This window comes from Balaenoptera borealis, assembly GCF_965194805.1.
Source record: "Balaenoptera borealis genome assembly, chromosome: 8".
Lineage (NCBI taxonomy): Eukaryota > Metazoa > Chordata > Mammalia > Artiodactyla > Balaenopteridae > Balaenoptera > Balaenoptera borealis.
The window spans coordinates 94,608,060-94,619,572 of NC_138865.1; the positions used below are offsets into that span (position 1 = coordinate 94,608,060).

Consider the following 11,513-nt stretch of genomic DNA (forward strand, 5'->3'; position numbering starts at 1 on the left):
TTAACTCAGGATAACTGGGTTTTTGGAACAAGCAGAAGTAGGGAACTTTATCTCTAGAGACTCCTAAGTTCCTGACTCACAACCTTAGGGACTAAAGAAGTTTATAAAAATCAGTGCTAAATTAGCTTCCAAAAGAAGCTGAGTCTCTTGAGTAAGTGTTAACTTTAAGACAAATCTTGGGAAACTAGAGTTGCATCATTGATCTTCTTTTAATATCTTTTATTTCCCTCATGCCTCTTAAGAATATTCATGTACAGACAAATTGCCTGATTGTGGCTGTTCTTTCTCACATTTCTTTTTAGGAAGGGGCAACAGTTTTTCAAGTTGAGAATCTTCTGGTCTTATTTGAAAAATGCAAATGAAATTCAAATTCTTGGGAATTTTTTCTATTACTTAATAGAATGGAATGGTGTGAATGACTTTAAATGACTTTAAAACTCAGTCAGAAAGTAAGATAGAGAAGTTTTTATTTAAATTATTTCACAAGAAAAACATCCTATCAATAAATACAAAAACTTTTGAGTTGAGGTGACCATTGCTAGTGAGATTATGAAAATACATATATACATATTTATATATGTGTAAAGGAAAAAAAGATAAAAACCCAGGCAACATCTCCAAGACCAGGATACCACTTAATTTTTTTTAAATCCCAAAATATTCCATGGAAGAGACTAGTGAGGAAAAGAAAGCTGTTTGCAATGCAACAGACCCTTATAAATAACAGGCTAATGGCTACTGTATTCGAGTATTGAGAAGTATCAAGTTCACTAAAATCTTAAGAAAAAAGTATCTGGAGAAAGAGCCCCTGGTGATTTATACATTATTCACACATAAACTATGCTCAGTAAGAGTTTGAGGATACATTAGATAAACATGTTTATGGTAAAAATAGGATTAGAAACAAAAAATATGTAACAGAGGGCAGAATTAATTATGAGTGTTAGTCTGAGCCCTAGAAGGCCAAAGCAAAAGAAAAAATATTAAAATTTTTTGAGCTCTCATTTATATAATTAATCAAATTCCACAACCTAGATCTTAATTCTCTACACTAAATCTGAAAGAAATTTTGGGCATGTTTTTCATTTGAATTCATTATTGGGATAATGTTTTCATAAGTGGAAGTCAATGAATGTCTTCAATGTTTTCAAAAGAGGCAAATACATATTTAATGTGTATATATATCATATGGGTCCTTGAGTGCATCATATTAAATTGTGATTTTTATTTAAAAATTTATAAACAAGTAAGCATTGTGACTTAGTGGTAAAAATGGGGGCTTGGGGATCATAAGGATAAGGGTTTAAATAATAGTTCTGGTATTTACCAACGATAAGATATTGAAAGTTGTACTTGACCTTTAAAATCTCAAAATAAATTCTTCACTGTTAAAAAATTCATAATAATACTTGGATTATTCTGAAAGTTAAATGATAAAAATTACATGAAGTGCCTAATAAAGAGGACCTCACATGTTGTCACTTACTCTCCTCTTTGTGAGCTAAAATAATACATCTTTCCTTGTGGTATATTAATTGAAGATTACAGTTTATAAAAGCTATAAATTGAGAGTTGGCAAATCCATTTATCTTGGCAAAATATCAATTGTCTTAATTGATCTTTTTAGAAGAACTGGACAGGATAACAAAATTATTTCCTCTAGTGAGAATTTAGAGTATAGATGGTATCTGTTTTTCACTGAAAAATCTTAGTACTTTAAATATTAGATCTTTAAGTAGCCGAGTCAATAAAACAAAGCAAAAAAAATTCTAGAAAGTTAGAGGCTTTCTAGAAGATTACACAGCTTGACTTCTGGCTTGGATAAAAAAAAGTCACAGACTTTCCTTTAGGTCTGTTACAACACCAAAACGGTGCCTGGATGAAGTCCCACAGCACTGAACCACAGAGTGATTACTTCTAAAAGAACAGGAGTTGGGTGAGAGGGATTAGAGGACAGCTAGGATCCAGGCCAGTTCAGAGCCTTAACAAATAAGAATTTCACCTTCTAGTGACAATTCTGTTCTAGGCACCGATGGTCTGCTATCTCTTTTGAGACTATACGATTAAGTCAAGAACTCAAGTTCTTTATCTTGGTTTACCTCCTGAAAACAATAAACACTGTTAACCTGCAAGATTTTCAGAGTAGGGATTATAATTGCTCTAGGTCTACCAGAAATAGGGGGTTCCTATGCATAACTGGACAAGGCACACCAGTACAACTCAGCCTCAACGTGTAGTCTCTAGACACCTAAGACAATCACTGCACTGTTTAAATTGTTTTAACAGTTTTTTGCTCTGCATTAATCTTCCTAACATTATTGGACACCTGCTTCAACGTTTTTTTAATTATATTTTTCCTTTCTGTATATTTATTTTAGAAGTTTGGGTAATTCAGAAAAGTAGAAGAAAGGTCCCTAAAATAACCATTAATGTTTTGGATATTTCTTTCCAGTCTTTCTATTCTGTGTAGGTTATCTTGGTTTAGATTTTGGTTTTGCAAACAGTGCTGTAACTGTTTTGTTTCTGTTTTCACTTAATCATTTTAAATAATTTAAGTATCATTCTTGGGTTAGTATAAATTTCTCACAAATGTCATATTAATAGGTGCATAATGGCCCATCAAATGAATGTACTATAATTATTTAACAATTCTCCTAGCATTAGACAAGAATGAAAAACTCTTTTAAAAGACAACTTCCAATAATGCTAAAGATCTAGTAAAAATGGAATTACCCAATATACAGATACCATGGAAAGCGATTTTATTAGAAACTACCAAAAATCTTTTAAAAACCTTCATTCCCTTTTTCCCAGATTCTGGGAATCCATTTAGGGAAGTAAAGTTAAATGGGGAAAACATTTCAGGCACAATGCAATTAAACAGAGTGTTTGTCGACTGCTTCTTAAAAGGTACACTAGCATTGCAAGAGGAATGAAAACAATCCCCTCTCTACTATCCATTTTCCTCCCCGCCCACCTCCCGCCCTGCCATTTGAAAGCATTACAGCAGATTGGTGGTATCTCTTTAAAAAGTTTGCAAGTGAAATTTTTTGCAGCAACTATCTAAGGGCTGTTAGGATACCAAATGTACACCATAATTATTTTCTATAAGTAATTTCCAAAGAGAAATCAGCTTTTAAAAGATGTTCCTAGAAAAGAAAGAGAGGGCATTTGACCTGATTCACATCTTTCCTCTCAAAACTTCAGTACATACAGACCCCAGATGACTAAGTTTCTTCAAAGCCTCTATCAGAATTTTATTCCCAGAGAAAGAGTAGATTGATATGTGCACCTACAGTCAATCAAATTCCAATCTTAATACCAAGTAAAAGTATATCCCAGCCTACCCAACACTCCCTACCCTCTTTGAAATGTATACCTACAAAGTAGGGTACAGCTTGAATTGGATGAGAGTCCTCCTTTCCATAGCCAATAGATATATAAATATTCTATTATGCTGATTGAATTGTCTCACCATTGTAAACTGGAGTTTTCACAGAAAGCAGCATAACCTGTTGGCAAATGACTATCACAGAGAGAAATGGCCAATCCTATACCAGAAACATAGCTACTGTTGTAAAACCCTAAATAGAAACCCATCCATTGGATCAATTTTTTTTCCTCTAGGGATATTTTTTAAGCTAGATAGAATATTTTGAGGATGAAGAGGTGTTTTCAAAATTATGCTCTTTTATTTATTTATTATAAAGAAGAAGGTCACCTACTAATATCTACTCTTTAAATTTTTTCAAATTAAAATCATTTTCTCCATACTCTACAGAGCACAACTCAGATCTTGAACTGATATCAAATTCCTTTCTTGGAAAATATTGAGCCTAATTGCGAATTCAGCAAATGGAGAGGAATGACTTTCATAGGGACAGATAAAAGGCAAAATCGTCTGTGTGTAATTTGGTTGTTTGTATTTCTAAAATCTAAAGAAACCAAAGCTAATTGCAATATACGCTTATACAGAAGTCTCACCCCGAAAGCTCACCAAAATGTTTAGTTTTGCATTGTTTGCTACTCAATTACAATCCCACATACAACTGAAACACCAATGGCATGCTCCAATGGTATCAGAGAGAGATGGTCTAAAAGGCCTTGCTGGGGCGTCCCTGGTGGCGCAGTGGTTAAGGATCTGCCTGCCAATACAGGGGACACGGGTTCGAGCCCTGGTTCAGGAAGATCCCACATGCCGCGGAGCAACTAAGCCCATAAGCCACAACTACTGAGCCTGCGCATCTGGAGCTTGTGCTCTGCAACGGAAGAGGCCGCGACAGTGAGAGGCCCGCGCACCGCGATGAAGAGTGGCCCCCGCTCGTCGCAACTAGAGAAAAAGCCCTCGCACAGAAACGAAGACCCAACACCGCCAAAAATAAATAAATAAATAAATAAATAATAAATAAATAAATAAATAAATAAAAGGCCTTGCTATTCATGTGCTTATAGACAAGCAGCATCAGCAGCATCTGGAGACATGTTAATAAATTCAGATCTTAGAACTGACTTCAGAACCACTGAATGAGAATCTTTTTCAAAGATTTCCCATGTGACTCATCTGTATACTAAAACTTGGAAACACTCCCCTAGATGGGTGGTTCTCTTCCTCAGTTGCACAACAGAAACATCTGGAGGGCATTATTTTAAAAGATGCCTTATTCCCACTCCTTAGAAAACTTGCATAATTTTGGGAGGGCAATAACCATGCAAATAAAAAAGGGGGGATGTAAATCAGAAAATGTAGATTTGAATAGTGGCTTGTCCACTTACTGTGTTTTAAAATACTTTTACCTCTATGAACTTTATTTTCCTCAAAAAATTATAGTGATGATAAAATAAGTAATACATGTGAGCATATTCATAAATTGTAAAACCCTAAACCAATGTTACTGTTAATGACTGGCATGGTATAAAATAAAATAAATCGATATTTTTAAGAGATTAAGCATGCTATCTCCAAAATAATGATATTCAAAGTAAGTCTGTGGGTCAACTGAATCAGAAATAACAAATGTTTATTAAAATGCAAATAGTTCTTCCCTGACTCAGAACTTGTGCATCACAATCTCAGGATATAGAATACAGAAGTCTGTATTTTTAATAAACTACCAATGTAATTATTGCATGTCTTCTATCCCTAACTTATGAGCTAGAAGAGGAATTTGAAAAGCTAAACTCACAATTGTAAACCCACTCCAGCTAGTACTGACACACTTGTTGCCCTACCTCTAATTATCTCTTACTTTGTATGATAATACTACATAGACTCCTTAAACCCACATCTCTTCTGGATTACTCCAGGTATTAAAAAGTAAAATGGACAGGACCAATCGGACAGAGACTGAGTTCATTCTACAGGGACTTTCTGAGTACCCAAGAGCCGAAAAACTCCTTTTTGTGATGTGCTTGGTGATGTACCTGGTAATCCTCCTGGGGAACAGCACCTAGATCATCCTCACTCTCCTGGATTCCTGCCTTCACACCCCTATGTACTTCTTCCTTGGTAATCTTTCCTTCCTTGACATTTGGTACACATCCTCCTTTATCCCCTCATCGCTGATACACTTTCTATCAGAGAAAAAAACCATCTCCTTCACTAGATGTGTTGTTCAGATGTCTGTCTCTTACACTATGGGGTCTACAGAGTGTGTGCTCCTAGCAGTGATGGCATATAACTATTATGTAGGCATCTGCATCCCTTTGAGATACACCATCATCATGAGCAAGGCACTTTGTATTCAGATGGCAGCTCCCTCCTGGGGATTGGGCTTTCTCAACTCATTGACAGAAACAATTGTAGCAATACGGTCACCCTTCTGTGGAAAAAATGTCATCAATCATTTTGTTTGTGAAATATTGGCTTTTGTCAAGCTGGCTTGCACAGATATTTCCTTGAATGTGATTACTAAAATGTTGAGCGATGTAATATTTTTGTTTGCTCCATTACTGTTGGTATCTCCTACATTTTCATCCTTTCTACTGTACTAAGAATCAATTCAGCTGGGGGAAGAAAAAAGGCTTTTTCCACCTGCTCAGCCCACATAACAGTGGTGACTGTGTTTTATGGGTCAATCCTCTTAATGTATATGAAGCCAAATTCCAAAGACTCTGCTTCTGACAAACTGATTGCCCTGTTCTATGGAGTAGTCACACTCATGCTCAATCCTACCATGCTCAAAGACTGAAGAATACAGAGGTCCACTGAGCTATGAGAAAATTGGCAGCTAGACTGGTTCTGGAGGAAAGGATGAGGAACTTACATCTTTGAGTTTATGCGCAAAATAAGCTCTTATATTGGAGGCAAAGTTTTTTGTTTTGTTTTTTTTTAAATTAATTAATTTATTTATTTTTAGCTGTGTTGGGTCTTTGTTTCTGTGCGAGGGCTTTCTCCAGTTGCGGCAAGCGGGGGCCACTCCTCATCGCGGTGCGTGGGCCTCTCACTATCGCGGCCTCTCTTGTTACAGAGCACAGGCTCCAGACGCGCAGGCTCAGTAATTGTGGCTCACGGGCCCAGTTGCTCCGCGGCATGTGGGATCTTCCCAGACCAGGGCTCGAACCCATGTCCCCTGCATTGGCAGGCAGATTCTCAACCACTGCGCCACCAGGGAAGCCCCCGGTTGCTGGTTTTGAATTTATTTTCTCATTTGATTGTCACAACAACTTCATAATGCAGACATTGCTGTATCCGTCTTCAAAGCACACAGAGGTCAAGTTCAGTTTTCCAAGGTCACACAGCTCAGAGTGAAAGAACAGGAATTCAATCCTGAGTTCCCTGGTTGTACTGCCCATGATTTTCCATAATACCACATTACCACTCCTGTTGCAGCAATAACTAAACTGACAAGTAGTGATATAGTAAATAAGACATGAAAATATTTTTCCACAAATCTTTATTTCTTCAACACGAGTATGTAGAATATTAGGTAGAATAATATGCTTTATGACTTTAATTGAGGATCAGGTTGTGATTTATTTTATTTTATTGTGCTAATGAGGGTTCAGTGGAAGAGATAATGAATAGGATTTTTTAATTAATACCCATTCCCATCTGAACATTGCTTCTCACTTTGTTCACAAACCTTTTTATTTATCATAATATGTTCCAATTGCTTCTTTAATACAGAGGCATTCTATGTGTTGACTTTAAAAGGAATTGATTATTTCCTATATGGAATAAACCATTAACCTTGACTTCCAATCTCTCCTTTTTATTGCATTTAATAAGAAATAAGTAATGTTAACTCCATCTTACTATTAAATGTATTAAAATAACCAATTATGAAATACTAGTCATAGGCAATAAAAGAATGAGAAAACCACAGTTACCTAGTATGTGTACTACTGAAGTTTACTCAAATCAGGCCAACAAAACCACAATATTAATGCCCATAATCCTATCAAAAGCCTTAAGAGGTCTTCACAAAGTGAAGGCATAATCACAGGCTTATAGATATTTGGTGAAGTCTGTTGCAGAAAAGTATCCACTTGGAGATAATAAACCCAAGGCCAGATAACAGAAAATTTTAAAAGGAATACAAACTTTACTTAGAAGGGTTCCACATAGAAATAGAACTTTTGAGTCTTGGATAATTTCTATCTCTTCATCCATAGATCAGATTCACCCTGGCCTTATGGAGACAGTGAATGAAGACAGATGAGCGAATATGACTAGCTGAAATTAATAATTGCCTTAAGTCTCATCACTGTATTAGCTATTACTTATGCATACTTGTGATACTCTCTTCCATTCTCTCACCCTTCTATTACTCCTCCAATGGACACAGACCATAGCCTTCAAAGATTATTATTAATGATTGGTCAATCTATTGACCCCAATCTAAATACCTGTCTTGATGAGGTTGTCACTCTTTGGACAGACTAGATAAACCTTTGTTATGATTTCCTCACATGCCCTAAAATTAATTCCATTACATCTTCTATCTCTTTCTTCTACACAAATGGGCAGCCCTCAACTTGGGTCCAAGCCATCACAACAATTTTACTGGCATTGTTAACAATTCCATGAAAAAAAGCAAATAAGTTTTGTACATTTATCCATCTGGTCCAGAGGGGGAATACAAATGCTATGAAATATTCTGAGTGTACATTTTTAATTCCTTGTATATTATGGTTTATATAATAAGATATTTCACATATTTCAACACTTACACCCATTTAGTGGGCTTTGGGTATTACAAATTATATAATATAAATATCATGTCTTTTCTTTCTAAGTGCTAATGAGTTCATTTGTACCCTTGGATTTAAGGAACCACATGTCAGGGAATAGAAGGATTAAAAAGGGTACGAGTAGTTTCACTGAAGCACCCTGTAGCTTCTTGGAATGTACAAAAAAAATTGCAGCATCCTAAGACCAAAAACATACCACTAAACTCTCTGATATTTTTTTTTTCATGACTGGCACTCCTCCACTCCACTTCTAATCAGGATATATTTCTACAGATCTTTACATTTGTATATAGACATTCACATCATACACACATATCTGCACATACAAACATATCCACACATTTAAAACAAAGCCACACATTTACAGAATACGTAACTGTTTCCATTAAATTTAGCTATGCTGAAAAAGTGGTTATATTAGTTTGCTAAGGCTGCCATAACAAAACATCACAGACTGGGTGACTTACAAAATAGAAATTTATTTGCTCACAGTTCTGGAAGCTAGAAGTCCAGAATAAGGATGTCGGCAAGTCTGATTTCTTCTGAGGCCTCTCCTTAGCTTGTAGTCACCTTCTCATTATGTCCTTTCCTCTGTGTGTGAGCACAGCTGGTGTATGTATGTGTGTCCAAATTTTCTCTTCTCATAATGATACAACTCAGCTTATATAAGGGCCTACACTAACGGCCTCATTTTAATTTAACCACCTTTATAAAGGTCATATCACCAAATGCAGACACATTCTGAGGTGCTAGGTATATAGGGGGGAGGGAGGAATGGGGGGTTATACCTTCAGCATAAGAGTTTTGAAGAGACACAATTCAGCCTAAAACAGAGGTCAATAACAAATTAGCTAAAAATCTACTAAAGTTATTACATTTGTATATTACATGTATACAATTTTGAGTACTTAACAATATACTAAAAATGTTTAAAGTTATATTTACAATGAGGTACCACCTCACACCGGAAGGGTAAGCTGGGACGAAGTAAGAGAGTGGCATGGACATATATACACTACCGAATGTAAAATAGCTAGTGAGAAGCAGCCACATAGCACAGGGAGATCAGCTCGGTGCTTTGTGACTACCTAGAGGGGTGGGATAGGGAGGGTGGGAGGGAGGGAGACGGAAGAGGGAAGAGATATGGGGATATATGTATATGTATAGCTGTTTGACTTGTTATAAAGCAGAAACTAACACACCATTGTAAAGCAATTACACTCCAATAAAGATGTTAAAAAAAAATGATGTCTTGGTGTGCTACAGAAGTATAAATGACAAGCAATTCAGAATCAAGGAATAATTTGCAGGAGAGGTGAGACCTAAACTGATTCTTAATTTGTGAGTAAGAATTTGAGAGAGAAGTAATATAGGGAAGGATATTCCAAGAAGAGGAAAATAACATCAATGGTGAAAGATAAGAAACGGCATGATGAACACAGGAAAAGAAAATAACTCAGCATCACAAGAACCTAACTAAAGATGCATATGGAGGTTAGCGGAAGATGAAACTAAACAAACCAAAGCAAAGAGGGCCTCATTTGCCATAAGTGTCAATCAGGGCTTAGTTACAAATGACAGAATATCTTCTGGATGATTTAAGCAGAAAGGAATTATTTCATTTACTATTATTATTAAATGATAGCACGGGGGTGTTATCATTCCTTCTCAAGAAACTTATGTTTTCCAAATCACAATCCTAAGAAAAATTGAGAAACTGGAAAAACAGTAAAAGCTTTCAAAATAAACTTTCTGAAGGAAAACCCTCTAGAGGTCAAGTATTAAATAAGTATATCAATATTATAATGATAGTGTATTTGCCCAGCAAATTTGAACACGTGGGTACATCAAAACAGGGGACTTGCCTTTCTTTCCTTCAGACCTTGATTCTACAACCCTGTGAGGCGGGAAAACACTTCTGGTGTTCTCCTCTGAGGAGAAATATGCACATTAAAATTTCTATTTGCTTTAATTAATTTTCTAGCTGAAATTTATAAATGTGATATAAGACTAGGACCTAGATCAGTATTACCAGAGAGTTTATGGAAGCAGTTGGACTCAAGCTGTGAGAAAAAACAAAATTAGAGTCTGAGTATACAGGATAGCCTGTGGGTCAAACATAATATGCCTGACTTCAGACGTTTTCCACCTACTTGGAATTCTTAGGGGGGGCGGGGGAAAGTCCTATGAGCTGCTGTATGGGAACTAATAGGTTCTTATAACCTATTTTGTCAGAGTGTGAATCTGATACATCAATGGTCTCAACCTTTGCATCAGATTTAATCTGTGCATAATGATGATAGAAGCTAGAGGTAACTAAATAGAGTTCATGACTGTTTAACAGTCCTTCTACTAAAATTAAAAAGTAAGCTTGGAAAAATAAAATGAATATACCCCCAATTCCACGAACATTTAATTCTTACTCGCCTGCATAAAATATCTGTAGCCCCAACATCCTCTGAATTTAAAGATCCATCAATATAAAATGTGTCCAGCCAATTGGATTTCCTAGAATGTGGCTCACTCCTGAACACACTTTCTCATTCATCTTGGGCTGTAAATTAGAAGTGTTCTCTTCAGATAAGAGTAAAAATTTGGGAGAAAGCCAAGGAAAATCAAGATAATGTTACCTCCTTCTGACATCTCCCAATCCTCTGCTTCCTCAGATCACTAGGGTCACAAAGCTAGTCAGTAACAGAGACAAGACATAAATGCAGGTCTACACTAGAAATCAAGAGCTTTGATATTCTAAGATTTGAAAAAGTATTGGAATTTCCTCAGGATATCAAAGAAAACTGGCTTCTTCTAAATCACACTGATATGACCCACCATCCAACTCAACACTTGTCCACATTTTCACCTGGAGTAGCAGACTGGATTTCAAACTTAGTTTTAATTTTGCAAAATTTTCTTTATGCTAAAGCTAACAAGTAAGCTGAAAAAAAAATTTAGGGAAATAAAAAGGACATCTTGATTGATTGCATAGGGCTCACCCAAAAGCCCCATTTACCCACTCCCTCTATAGTCCAAAGGTTCAGTATCCCTAGAGTTCCACAGAAAAAAATATTCTAAATACTGAGCAAGAAAATAGTATTTACTGGCTTAGGACTATTTGGAGATTAATGGGAAACTACAACATAAGACTCTCCACTGGAATGTGGGTGCAGTGTTTTGGGGGATTTCTGTTTAGATTTTTTCACAACAGAGAGCTTTATTTATTTTGAAAGATTTAATGAAGCATTACTTATGAAAATAATGCTGTATAAAAAAGTGAACATAAAGAGGCATATAACACTCAATTCCAATACTTATGAAAGATA

At 36.0% G+C, this 11,513-nt stretch overlaps 1 pseudogene across 1 annotated transcript; it reads left to right on the top strand.

Moving 5' to 3' along the window:
* The first annotated feature begins 439 nt into the window (after window positions 1–439).
* Window positions 440–10,365, top strand: LOC309634231 (olfactory receptor 13D1-like; annotated as a pseudogene). Its single transcript, XR_014249594.1, has 2 exons — window positions 440–4,101; window positions 4,429–10,365. The product of XR_014249594.1 is annotated as an olfactory receptor 13D1-like (transcript).
* Window positions 10,366–11,513: the final 1,148 nt, after the last annotated feature.